We start from the raw sequence: 13,958 nt of genomic DNA, 5'->3' as shown, positions 1-13,958 counted from the left end.
GCAATATTTAAAGTTAAATATAGTTGGTCGGGTCCTGTGACAAAATGTTTATGTTCCCCCAAAATGAAAAATACTTTATTTTAATTTTTTTACAAATTTGAATCATGTTAAAATTTTTGGATACACATTTTTAATAAAATAAACTTCTGACACAGTATTCACAATTTCCCCCCTCATTTTTCAGTACTCTAAAACTTGTGCCAATTCTCAAGAAGACCTATGGGTGATTTGCCTTGATTCACCACCTGGTGGCGACACAGACCTCCATCTCATAAACCCATGTCAAGCTAGCAAATTTGTTGCTAGATTTAGCAGCTTTTCAGACTCTCGAACCTTTTTTTCAAGAAGCAACAACCTACTATTAAAATTTATTTGCCGAATTTGAGTAATTTTTTTGTTCAAATTCTTCAAATTTTGTTCGAATTTGAGTTCACTGTGAGTGACGTCAGCAGTAAGTTAGATATCAAGCATAGACTGTGATATCAAGGCACAGAGGCAGCAGAAGCAGCATTATGATCGACGAGACAAACGTAAGTTTTGACAAATCATTGAAACAAATGAAATAATTTAAGAGTAAAATTGTTTGGTTAATAAGTCACAATTTAAAAAAGGCGACTTTTAAGTGAAGCTTCATTTGGCTAATCACTAGTGTTCTTCTCTGAAGAGTTCATTTAAAACCATTTTACTGATTTCCTGTTCCACCCCTAAATTGTGTGGCCCAGCAGTTGTCCTCTGTCGCACCAATTCCAGCAGTCTGCTGAACACTAAATAAATAAATCAAAATAAATGGCCACGCACTGGCAGAACCCTAAAGCAGATTAAAGGCTGAAGCGTGCAAACTGGAGCTCTCTCCATTTCCCAGACTGCATCTCTGCTCAAGCTGTGTTTGACAGCCCGGGCAGTGTATGTATGAGCAACAGCTGAGCTTAACACATGATCCACAGTGCATTTCAAATCAGAGCAAAGCTCATCCAGCTCATAGACATGTGTAAACAGACATGCTCCAACTAAAACACACCATGATATGATGATGATATATTAGCAATATCACTCACATATTTATATAGATATAAAATGAATCTTATGAAACCTGACCAGAACATGTCCAGGTCATAATACATAATTACATAATACGTAAGTATTATTATTTAATACTTATTATAATATATATTATAACTAATATAAAAAATTTGAATAAAAAAATGAGCAGCTGTGGCTGGAGAGAACACACACAACGAAGGAATAAAAGAAAAAGAGTCTTTAAAGGATTAGTTCACTTTCAAAAATGTTTTGCTGATGATTTACTCACCCACGATGTCATCCAAGATATCCATGTCTTTCTTTCTTCAGTCGAAAAGAAATGAAGGTTTTTGAGGAAAACATTCCAGGATTTTTCTACACAGAATGGACTTCAATGGCAACCAACGGTTTGAAGGTTCAAATGTCCGTCTCAATGCAGCTTCAAAGTCTCTAGTCTACACGATCCCAGTCGAGAAATAAGGGTCTTATCTAGCGAAACGATCGGTCATTTTCTAAAAATAAATAAATATATATATATATATATATACTTTTTGACCACAAATGCTTGTCGTCTACCATCTCTGAGATGTGCCACGCATTGCGTCATCACATTGGAAAGGTCACGCATCACGTCATCTATCTTGTCTGTGTACTCCGGTTCAAAAAGGTAGGGAAGGGCGAAAAATTCCATCAGTCCGACATCTTTGTTTTAATTTATTATTATTTTAATTAATTTTTTCGTGACCTTTCCAACATGATGCCGTAATATGTGGCGCATCTCAGAGATGGTACAAGACGGGAATTTGTGGTTAAAAAGTATATACATATAATTTTTTTTTTTTTTTTAAATGACCGATCGTTTGAAGAAAGAAAGACATGGATATCTTGGATGACATCGGGGTAAGTAAATTATCAGCAACATTTTTTTTGAAAGTGAGCTAATCCTTTAAGTCAAACAGAACACTCAGGAGATTACATCGACAATAACAGACAAAGGAACTGAGAAAACAGGGCTCACGTAATCAGGGTGAAACAGAACTGGTGTGAACTAATTATCTAATGATCAGTAACACAGGTAAACTAAAACAGATCAAGCAAAACCAAAACAGAATGAAACTGTTACAGTGGCTCCTCCCTTCCGGAAGGTGTGTCCTCACGTCGTAACGAGTCCACCTGAGGAGGAAGGGAGCTCTGGAGGAAAGTGTGGATCTGGTGATGGGCAGGGAAGAGAAGAAGTCGGTGGAGATAGACGCCATGGTGGTAAGAGCCAGGGTGGAGCTTTGGCAGAATGCTCAGTCAGAACCCAGAGACCAACTGATGGAGGCGGAACTAGGGTGCATGGACTATCCGGTGGAGCAGAGAGGCCGACGGACCAGGGTGACATCCACGGCCTGGAAGTTCAAGGTAGGGCTAGTACTCGAGTCCGGTCTTGGACTCGAGACCGCTTTTCTATGGTCTCGGACTCGCTAGTATTCGGACTCGGACTTGTCTCGGTCTCGGCCACTGGTCTTGCCAAATATGGCTTTTGGTCTCGACCGAGTCCAGGTGTCTTTATTATGTTCCCAGTAATCACACATACGTCGCCGTGATATTAAAACAAAATATTATTGGAGGGAAAGTGAAACACTGGCCACCTAATAACTATGGGCATTTCGGCTCTTTTTCGTGAGCCGGCTCGTTTCACTCAGCTCACTGAAAAGAGCCGGCTCTTTTGACTCACAAACGGCTCTTTAAAAAATAAATGTTTAAATAAACTCGCTGAAAGTCCACCGCTAGTGCAACGTGAATATTCACATTTTTAATTGTCCATAACACCCCGAAAACTAGCCTGCTTGCCTTGCACATCTAATTAATGGGCAAAGTTTTCCGACTTTTTTTCTTACCTTTCTTTCTTTGCCTATTCCACGAGTGGTAGGCTCCAATGACTGGCTGTTTTAAAATATAGCTAATATCGAAATAAAATAACCCAGCTCATAACTTGCAGGTTTGCTTAGTGGCAAACTTTTTTCATTTGATTGCTTCAGCCGTCACCCGCCCGAATTTAATTAAAATATTATTTTTCGTCACGTCATCCGCCCGATCTCTTGTGTGTGTGTGTGTGTGTCTGTGAGTTGGCTCGGCCTTCCCTCATGCAGTTTAATTGGTTGACATCGCGTGTATGATTGACAGGAACAGAATGTAAGGCTGATCAGACAGTCGAAACGAATGTGTGTGCTCCTTTAGGCCTATATAATTATTATTTTTTTGTTGTTCTTTGAATTAGTCAATTATTTTAAATAAAATTAAAATTATTCATTATTTCATTATTACATAATGATTTAATTTCTATAGGCTAGCCTATATTTTTTTAGCAGACTTTTTTTTTCCTGTCCTGGACTCGGTCTTGACTCGGACTCGAACCTCTTTGGACTCGGTCTTGACTTGGACTCGACTAGTCCTGGTCTTGGACTTGTCTTGGACTCGACAAAGGTGGTCTTGACTACAGCCCTAGTTCAAGGTGGAGCTGCTGGCTTGCGGGACTGAGGCGGAGACGGGGGCTCGGCAGACCGGGATGACGGTGGAGGGAGTGACCACCGTGGAGTCAAGGGAGCACAGAGCCGGGACGGAGCCGTCGGGCTGACAGGCCGAGGTGGAGACATGGGCCTGGGGGCTTGAGGTGCAGCCGGGAAGCCTGAGGTGGAGCTGACGAGACATATGGAGCTAGCGGCGGGGGCAGAGCCGAGGAGCTGGACAACACCAGCGGTGCCAACGGATCCAGGGGACTGGACATAATCAGCGGCGGAATTGGACCAGACAGTTGGGCTGGAACACTGGAGGATCCAGATCACCGGGCGGAACCGGCGTGGAAGGCAAAGACTCGGGAGGAAACTGGATTCGCAGACCACAGATCTATAAGGCAGAGGTACGTTCCTGGCTCTGGGATGGACTGAGCAGCGCACATAGACTCCATGGCTCTGATGGTAGCCTGCTCTGGTTCTGGGACGAACACTGTGGCTGTTCCGGAGCATCCAGCTAAAATAGCTCCTCTCGAAGAGTAGGAGACGCAACACTGGTGAGTCCATCATTTTTTCTTATAAATATACTCAGTTTGAATGTCCGTTATTCTGTAACGTGCAGGTGGCTGGAGAGAACACACACGACCATGGCCGCGGGAACTAGGGTTGCTGAGGGTGCTGCAGCACCCCCTGATGACAGCTGTTTCACTACATTGGCATTTAAGATGACATGACTTTAAATAACTTTTTGTTTTTCAACATGTTTTTTAAGAACTTTATAAAATTACTCTAAAGATTATTTAATTTTTATATGTTGTTGAATATATTTTTATGACTCTAAAATAAATTAATATATCAAAAGGCAAAAGCCGATCTCGCATGGAGTGAGTGACGTGACACTTGTTGAGGACCAGCATCTCAGAACTCATTTGACACTCATTTAATGCATGTTCACTCAGAGGTTGGTGAAAAAATAAAGCTATAAGCCCCGCAGAGCCGTGATTTACAGTGAATTTAGAACAGCTAAGGGGCATTGTTGGGCATGACGCGGAGCCGAGCGCCTTTTATAAAATGGTTACTACATAAAAATATTCATTCCAATATTTATTTAATTCATAAAATAAACACCAGCAACAAAAAATATAACGTTATAACACATTTAATCCTCCGCCAAGCAATGTAGTTCCAAAGAGGTTGCCAAGCAACACATGCAGCAACAAAGAATCAGAAACTGCAGTTGCGCAGTAATACTAATGTAATGCTCAACCAATCAGAATCAAGGACCAGAACTATCCGTTTTATAATTAAATATAGATGTCTTGATTAAAGCATTCTTTGGCATTAGGGGCTGTTCATACAGAATGTGTTTTTTCCATTCCACTACTTTTCCATTGTTTTTCAGTGTGAACGCACTAGCCGTGTTCAACTGTTGCGCTCGCGTCTCGCGCATGACACAGCCTTCTCAAAACGCAGCACTCAAGTTAAAATAAGTTAAACTAAAACGGGCCTCGAGAACTTGCGTTTTTCCCCCGTTCCACTGCCCTCGTTTGGTGTCTTGCGTTTTCGCTTTGAAAGATTATGTATTCTGTGTGAACTGGTGTCGTGCCGAATTTCGACTCCCTGCCGAATTATTACCCCCCTTGTTGAAGTTAGTACCTGATTGCCTAATCCTTACCCCACCCCTAATCCTAACCCCTACCCTAATCCTAACCCCTCCCCCACAACTAATCCTAAACCTACCAATACTAGGGGGTAACAATTTGGTGGAGGTCAGAATTCGGCACAACACCGGCACTAACTCCTGAGCGTGTATCATAAGGTAAGACGCAGATTTTTGTGCTGTGTTTTTAAAATTGATCATGAGTTCTGAGCGTTCTCACATAACTGTCCTCATTCATGTTCATCTTTTTATTTAGGCTGTTTAATATTAGGATTTTGTTTAAAATACTCTACCACCACCACCCCGCAATAGCAAGCCCCGCCCCATTAAGCCCCGCCCCCAGCACCCTCCTGATAAAATATGTTCCCGTGGCTATGCACATGACGAAGGAATAGTAGCAAAAGAGTCTTTAATTAAGTCAAACAGAACACTCAGGAGATTACCAAATATATCAACAATAACGGACAAAGGAACTGAGGAAACATATAGGGCTTATATAACAGGAACGTAATCATGGTGAAACAGAACACATGCAAACTGAAACAGAGCAAACAAAACCAAAACAGAATAAAACTGTTACATAAGTAATATTTATTTAAATTGTAAAGTATTTATACATGATGGTAGTATGTTGTACCACCTTTCAAACTAATTTTAAACTAACTAATTAAACTAACTAACTAACTAACTAATAAAAAAAAAACATACAAATAAAGTAATTAAAACACCCTTTACAATTTATTTTACAAAATAAACAAATAATATACAAAGATAATATATATCTTAAATAAATAATTATATTCAGGTTTAAAAGATTTAATTTACTATGATAAAATCTTACAAAGTGTGAAATCTGCATCTTGTTTTTTTGTTTTATGCTGCTTGTAGTATGCAATGATTTTGTCACCAGGCCAAACTGAACCAGCAGTCAGCAGGCAGTGTTTGACTCATAATGACTCAGATAGACCAGGCGTGGCAGGTGGCAGTGGTAAGTAACATTCTGCACAAAACATCTTTGACTAAACCTGAATTATTAAACATCCCACTAATGCCACAAGCCCCTCCACATGAAAAACCAGAGTTTCAGAAGAACGACTCAGAGCTAATTATTTTTTAAAAGCTTTTATAAACCTCTCGAATATGGCCTCTGTGGACAAATTTAGTTCTCTGTGCACATAACTGAGCTTTCATGCAGCAACTAAAGTGCACAAGGATTATGATTCAGGCCCTGAAGTTTTCTCCTGCATTTTCTTTCATGCCATGAGATTCTTGCCATTTTTGCTGCGAATAATTTGAGTGACAGTACTTGAGTAATATGACACTTACATCATGTTTCCCTCTGAATTAATATTTCAGTTTTTGTTATGGTCTCTCAAACTGCCAAGCTGCAATTATGTACACTGATGTGGTTTAGTTTTCTTATTGTAAATCAACAGCAAAGATTGCGTGCTTCAAAGGCCCTCGCGATTTCGGGAAGAAGTCTGCTGTGAAGTTCGTTTCAGTTCGACCTCAGCAAAAGTGCACATCGAGAGCGCATATCAGCCACAAACGGGGTGACCACGAGCACCCTTACAAAACCTAAAATGACAAATGAGACTTAAAGTCCCCAGAAAATCAAAATTAAAGTTTTTTACCATTTAGTATGAATATGTTAAAGTTATCTATAAGTCTATCACTTCTGCCAATATGTATCAATGATTTGGATCATTCTGCACTTCAGCTACTTATTAGATTTTCTGTCCAATCAAATGCTCTCTAGAATCTGAAGCGTCCCGCCTCCTACACTATAAATAGACGCTGAAGCTGCAGCTGAAATCAGTCACTTGTTTACAGAATTACTATTTTCTATATGGTGAATGGCCCATATAGGGAAAAGGGAATGATTCAGACCAAGGACGGATTATGGCGATGATATGCCCTGGGCACGGATGTCTCAAAGACCCCCTTCACCCCTCCACCACCACTATTTTTATTTTTGCTAAATCGTACATATTTTACGAGTTGCCCAATTCGTATGAATTCATTCTGGGCACAGTATGCAATACCTGCTCTTCCTTTCTCATCTCCATCTCCTTCTCTCTTTCTTCTCTCAGTCTCTTTATCTTGACCTGTATATCTTCCCTTCCCAAAGCTGAGCTTTGATTGATACAGTCTTTGCAAACGGATTATTTTTGTTGGTCGCTTACAACTTCTATCTTAAAACAGCTGTTTTGCTTCTTAACTCGCAGTGTATGACTTAATTGAAGCGTGAAGCGCGTCGCGCTGGAATTCGCGCTCGGCTCGTGCTTCTGTGAACATAAAGCCTGTGATTTGATTGGTCATCTGGTCACTCGGTCATGTGTTTGAGAGTGCTGAAGCAGCTCAGATGAGAAGGTCGGTTATCGTTATCGTCGAGACTCGCGACTTTTAAAAAAGCTGGAGATTGCTAGTAGCTTTTGTAGCAATTGAGCATCTCTTGCTTCTTTGTCCTTTTTTTGCTTTCTTTTCATTGATCCACTCGGTTGTGGTTTTAAACTCATTTTTGTTTTGTTTTTTGACGCATGACTTTATAACGCAATGATTTTCACCTGCCTCTAGATGTCCCTCTCAACAGCGCAGCAATACATCAAAATTATTTATTTGATTTATTTACCAGTTAATACTTTGTTAATCACATTATTCCACAATATTCAACACAATTTTACTGGAAAAAAATAAAGTAACACTTTATAATAACTGCACGCTATTAATCATTAGTTAAGCATTACTAAACAGTTAATTCATCATTTATAAAGCATTAATAGACATTAATAAGCAGTTTATAAATACAGCTATAAATGCTTTATTCTTGATTTATAAGCATATCTATAATGTGTTTAATTGTATTTTCATACTTTATTAATGATCAATTTATCATTTCTAAATAAACTATAGCATTATTTACAAACCAGTTATATTATTTACCATTATTTACAAACTAGGTGTTGTCATTGATTAATAAGATCACTTAGAAAGTGTGAGTAAATGTAGTAAATGCAGGTAGTTATAAAGCATTTAGTAGTGGTCAGTTCACTATTTTGTGAGCTCATCTAAAGTGAGGACTAGTTATGCTTTGTAAAGCATTTATAAAGGAGATTTAAATACTCAGTTATCTTCTAAACAGAAAAAGGAAACAAACACACACAGTGATACAGAACATAGAAATATTAACAGACTTTAAATCTCCTTTATAAATGCTTTACAAAGCATAAATAGTCCTCACTTTAGATGAGCTCACAAAATAGTTAACTGACCACTACTAAATGCTTTATAACTACTTTATAACTACCTGAATTAACCCTGAATTACAGTAGAAATACATGTTAATAAAGCATTTATTAACACACTAAGTAACTATTACTATATGTCTGAATAATAATATGTATTTAAACAGTTTATTAATCATTTACTTACACTTTGTAAGTGATCTTGTGAACCACTGACAACTCCTAAATAACCGGTTTGTAAATAATGCAATACTTCATTTAGAAATGATAAATTGATCATTGATAAAGTATGAAAATACAATTATTAAACACATTATAGATATGCTTATAAATCAAGAACGAAGCATATATAACTGTATTTATAAATTGCTTATTGATGTCTTTTAATGCTTTATAAATTACGAATTAACTGTTTACTAATGCTTAACTAATGATTAATAGCGTGCACATTATAAAGTGTTACCAAAAATAATTATTTGAAAAGAATATAAATTCGACAGGACCCCCTGCTGGCCCAGTAGGCCCATGCGTTAATCCGTGCCTGATTCAGACAGTGTACATATACTTTCCATTGGGGGGAATGAGTTTGCATTAGCAAACCACCACAGCTTGCCACAGTCTGCTCCGGTCCAGAAACATGATGGCACAGAGCGGATCATACGCATCAGTCGGCCAGACCACAAAACCTATCGGACACATTTGAATTCTACACAAAATGTTATATTTTAAAGCAATAGAGTGGTACAGGTATGACATAGCTTTGTAGGCCAACTGGCAGATAGCATCACACTGGTTCCCTCGACAAAAACCCAATAGGATTTTCCCCTAGGCTTTTGGATTATCGCAAAAAACAAGCTCTTTGATCAACAAAAGTTTATGATACTTACATGTTTTTTCCATCAAGATCATTTCCCCCGTTATTGGCAGCTAAGAATAATTTTATTCCTTAGAATGTTTCGTGAAGCCGGCCCCAGGTCGTGTTTTACTACCGATCTGCCATCCCCGGTGTTGTGATTCAATGCTATTGCAGCCACGTACACCTTCAAGGTGGAGGCAGAAAGGTGCCTTTCCAGGCCCTCTTGGAGGAAGAAAAGCACTAACCACATCTCTGTGTGTCTTCCTCATGGCAAGAATACAAAGCAACAAATAGGCACCATTTCAAAGCAGTCGCCTCATTGAGGGTGCTCTAGCCTGAGTGATTGTGTCTAGAAAACCCATCCAGAAAGTTTCCAAAGGTCTGGGCGCAGGTGCCAGATTGTGCCCTGTCGCTGAGAAAGAAGGTCCTTCCTCAGGGGGATTCGCCAGGCTGGGGCCACTGCCATCAGAGCAGACGTGGCGTAAGCCGATTTTGCCAGGGCTTCAGGCCCGAATTATTTTAGTGTAGCCCCGAATGTATTTTGAAAAGTTGACTGACAAATATGAAACCGGACAATAGCCTATGTAAACCCCCAAAATCATAAGTTGCCTTATTTTATTGTGCTTGGGCTTTGCACATACTGCACACAGCCTGTAAAAATAGACATAGGTCTTAAAAATAATCTAGCCTATAGAATAAGTTTCTTTGCTGTCGGTAGCCTATGGGCTACCCTGTTTCTTCCTCTCTGTTGAATATGCAGCAGGTAGGGGAGGAGCTAGCACAGTCGTTGACATCAACTAACGTTACTTGCTGGCGAGTTAACAGCAGTTAACAGGAAAGACAGCAAAAAAAAAAAAAAAAAACCTCTTTGAGTGATTCCTGTATTTGTATAAAATGGTCTGGGTTAAACCCCGGATGTCCTCCAATGCTGGAAACGCCTCTGGCTCTGAGAACCAGGTTTGATTAGGTCAATAAGGTGCGACCATAAGGACCTGTTCTGCGTCCTCCCTAACCTTGCGTACTTGAGCAAGCCCTTGGACCAGCTGTGTGCAAGTGCCGAGGGGGCCTCGGTCAGGGAATACCACAGAGGACAATGTGAGGATTCTTGGGAGGTGAACAGATCTATCTGTTCCTGGCCAAATCGACTCCAGATCAGCTGGACTGTCTGGGGATGGAGTCTCCACTCTCCTGGGAGCACAAGCGAGAGTTAGCAACGCGTCCAAACTCTGTACCAGCGGCACTAAAACAACTATGTCCGGTACATCCAAGGCAGGGTTACCACGGTATTGTGAAACAAGGTCCACCATGCCGGGAGATCACGTATCCCTTGGTGTTCGTGGTGGAAAATGTGCTGAAGTGCTTACCTTGTTCCAGGGGTCCGCTGTGGAAGAGCCCGCTGACGGTCAAGGAAGCTGGGCCTTTTTATGTCTCATCACGCTTACCTGACCCTGAGAGCGGACCTGGTGCAGCAGAATGTGAGGAGGCGAAGTGTTCATGTCTATCCTGGCTCTGCTGCCAGTGTTCAATGCCTGGCCATCTTGATAACGAGAACGATGAGCACCGTGTGTGTGACCCAGGGAAAGAGGAAATTGCTCTTTTGCTGACTGTGTGGTAGCTGTCTGCCTGGTGACGTATGGCCAAAGGAAATTAATGCTCTCCTCCTGTCCCTCCACCGGAGCAGCCACGGATTAACGCATGGGCCTACTGGGCACTTGCCCAGGGCACTAGGCCAGCAGGGGGTCCTGTCGAATTTATATTCTTTTCAAATATATATATATATTTTTTCAGTAAAATTGTGTTGAATATTGTGGAATAATGTGATTAACAAGTATTAACTGGTAAATAAATCAAATAAATAATTTTGATGTATTGCTTGTCACGGTTGGCTAACGATGGTCCGTTCGTGTGTGTATGTTTTTGTGCTGATTGTCATCACCTGGACTGATCAACTGATACCTCATCAGCACCGGCACACCTGTTATTTATTTAGATCTGTCTATATAAGCATTGTCTCTTGTTTTGTTAACTGTCGGATCATTGTCATTGTTACCTGCCTCTGCTTCATGTCTCTGTTACCTGATATTCTGGATTTCTGTTTTGTGTTTATTTGTGTAAATAAATCTACATTTGTTACTTGCATTTGCATCCTCATCTATACGTGACATTGCTGCGCTGTTGAGAGGGACATCTAGAGGCAAGTGAAAATCATTGCGTTATAAAGTCATGCGTCGAAAAACAAAACAAAAATGAGTTTAAAACCACAACCGAGTGGATCAATGAAAAGAAAGCAAAAAAAGGACAAAGAAGCAAGAGATGCTCAATTGCTACAAAAGCTACCAACAATCTCCAGCTTTTTTAAAAGTCGCGAGTCTCGACGATAACGATAACCGACCTTCTCATCTGAGCTGCTTCAGCACTCTCAAACACATGACCGAGTGACCAGATGACCAATTAAATCACAGGCTTTATGTTCACAGAAGCACGAGCCGAGCGCGAATTCCAGCGCGACGAGCTTCACGCTTCAATTAAGTCATACAGTGCGAGTTAAGAAGCAAAACAGCTGTTTTAAGATAGAAGTTTTAAGCGACCAACAAAAATAATCCATTTGCAAAGACTGTATCAATCAAAGCTCAGCTTTGGGAAGGGAAGATATACAGGTCAAGATAAAGAGATTGAGAGAAGAAAGAGAGAAGGAGATGGAGATGAGAGAGGAAGAGCAGGTATTGCATACTGTGCCCAGAATGAATTCATACGAATTGGGCAACTCGTAAAATATGTACGATTTAGCAAAAAAATAAAAATAAAAAAATGTCGCAAAATGTGGTGAAGGGGGCCTTTGAGACATCCGTGCCCAGGGCATATCATCGCCATAATCCGTCCTTGCACCGGAGGGGTTGCCCGTCCCAGGTCCACTGTAAAGCATTGTTTTATTGCCTCTGTCTGCTTTTTAACTGTCGAGAACTGCTGTGAAAAATCCTTGACAGTGTCACCGAACAGGCCATCTTGGGAGATGGGACTTTCTCGGTATCTCAACATCCCCGTCAGGTTAAAACACAAGTGGTGCTCCTGGACCACTAATGTGGACATATTGCTCGACCCAGAGCATGGATTGCCATAGCGTCAGGGCGGAGACGGCCTGGACAGCGATGTTGTAAGCCCTCGCCATGAGCTATGAGTTGAACTTACATACCCTGAAAGGGAGTGGCAGTATTTTGAGGGAATAAATACAGACCTCGTACCCGGAGGTAGAAGGACCAGGGCGGGATGCAACTGAGTGACTCTGGGTCTTTTGTAAAAGAACTAGAGCCCTAAGCGCAGCTTGCTAATGGCCATGTTCTCACAATGAGGACATTAACCATCCATGAACAATGTCTTGTGCAAGCAAGGCCCAAACATTGAAGGCAAAGATCGTGGCCGACCGAGGGAGATATGAATAGACTGCACCCAGAAATTGGAAATTCACACAATTCGCCATGCAATGCTCTTATAAAGGATTATTACAAAGCTGAATAAGTGACGCATGCTGGCCCTTTTTAGATGTCCGGGAAGTGGACAGACACGTAAATTTCACTTGCCAATTCCATTGGCCTTTTCTGAATACGTCAGAGGTGATGGGGCTCTCAAGAGTTTTCGACACAACATTCGAAAGTGACCGACATGGGAACTTTTATTTATTTTTTCCTGAAAGGTTTTAGTTGGACGGTTAGGGTTAGGTCTAATGTTTTTCAAATGTTTCAAAATGTTCAGAGAACATTCAAAAGTACCATTCTCATAATGTTTGCAAAATGATCAAATGTCCCCTCAATGTTAGTATAACCAAAATAACTAAATAATTTGCTAAGTTAGCAATATTTTCTTAGAACATATTTTTGTTAGCTGGGTTAACAGATATTATATTATGTAACTGATTATTGAACAAAACCCATTTTAGCTTCAAGTCAAGTATTGATCACCGTTTGATTTTCTTAGACTGTGAACAATAGGTTAACATAAAAGACATAAATCTCTTTAAAAGTATATAATTCCATTTTACTGTGTGTTAGATTATAATAGAACTGAGAATTACATTTCTGAATTTAAATTTAATTTGAACTTGCGTCGAACACAACATGAAATGGCACCAATAGAAATTTGTATTTAACTTATATGTATTTCATATTTGATAAACCTTCATTTTATGGAACAGAAGAACAACTCCAAAGTCTAAGCTATCTTTTATGACTAAATAATTGCATTCAGATGTGTAAATCATTGTTCTCTCTATATGACAAGCGGGAAAATAGAAGGGCTTGATGATGTCAACTGAAAAGTAATTTCACAGTGGCCGCATCCAAAAGCTTAAACATGCTGCCTTCGGAGGATTCCAAGGTAAGAAGGCGTCAAGGCACATCCAAATCCAATGTTAGTTTCTCTTCTTGTCTCCTGAGATACCTTCATCTGATTGCTTTTTGAATCCTTCACTACATTCGATATCCCACAATACTGTGTGTTCCATTCTGTGACAGTTGAGCTAAAAAAATTAAGATGGCGTCTGAAAGTTGCAGTTGGTGGTCAGTTTGTATGTAAAAATATATGTTTTTGACCAGCGTTTTCCACTTTTGATGTAATTTCTAGCGAGAAAGTATTGTAGTTATTAATATTAGTAACACTTTATTTCGATAGTCCAATTTAGACATTCTACT

Source organism: Rutilus rutilus (genome assembly GCF_951802725.1).
Source record: "Rutilus rutilus genome assembly, chromosome: 5".
Classification (NCBI taxonomy): Eukaryota; Metazoa; Chordata; class Actinopteri; order Cypriniformes; family Leuciscidae; genus Rutilus; species Rutilus rutilus.
Note: the sequence above shows the minus strand (reverse complement) of the source record.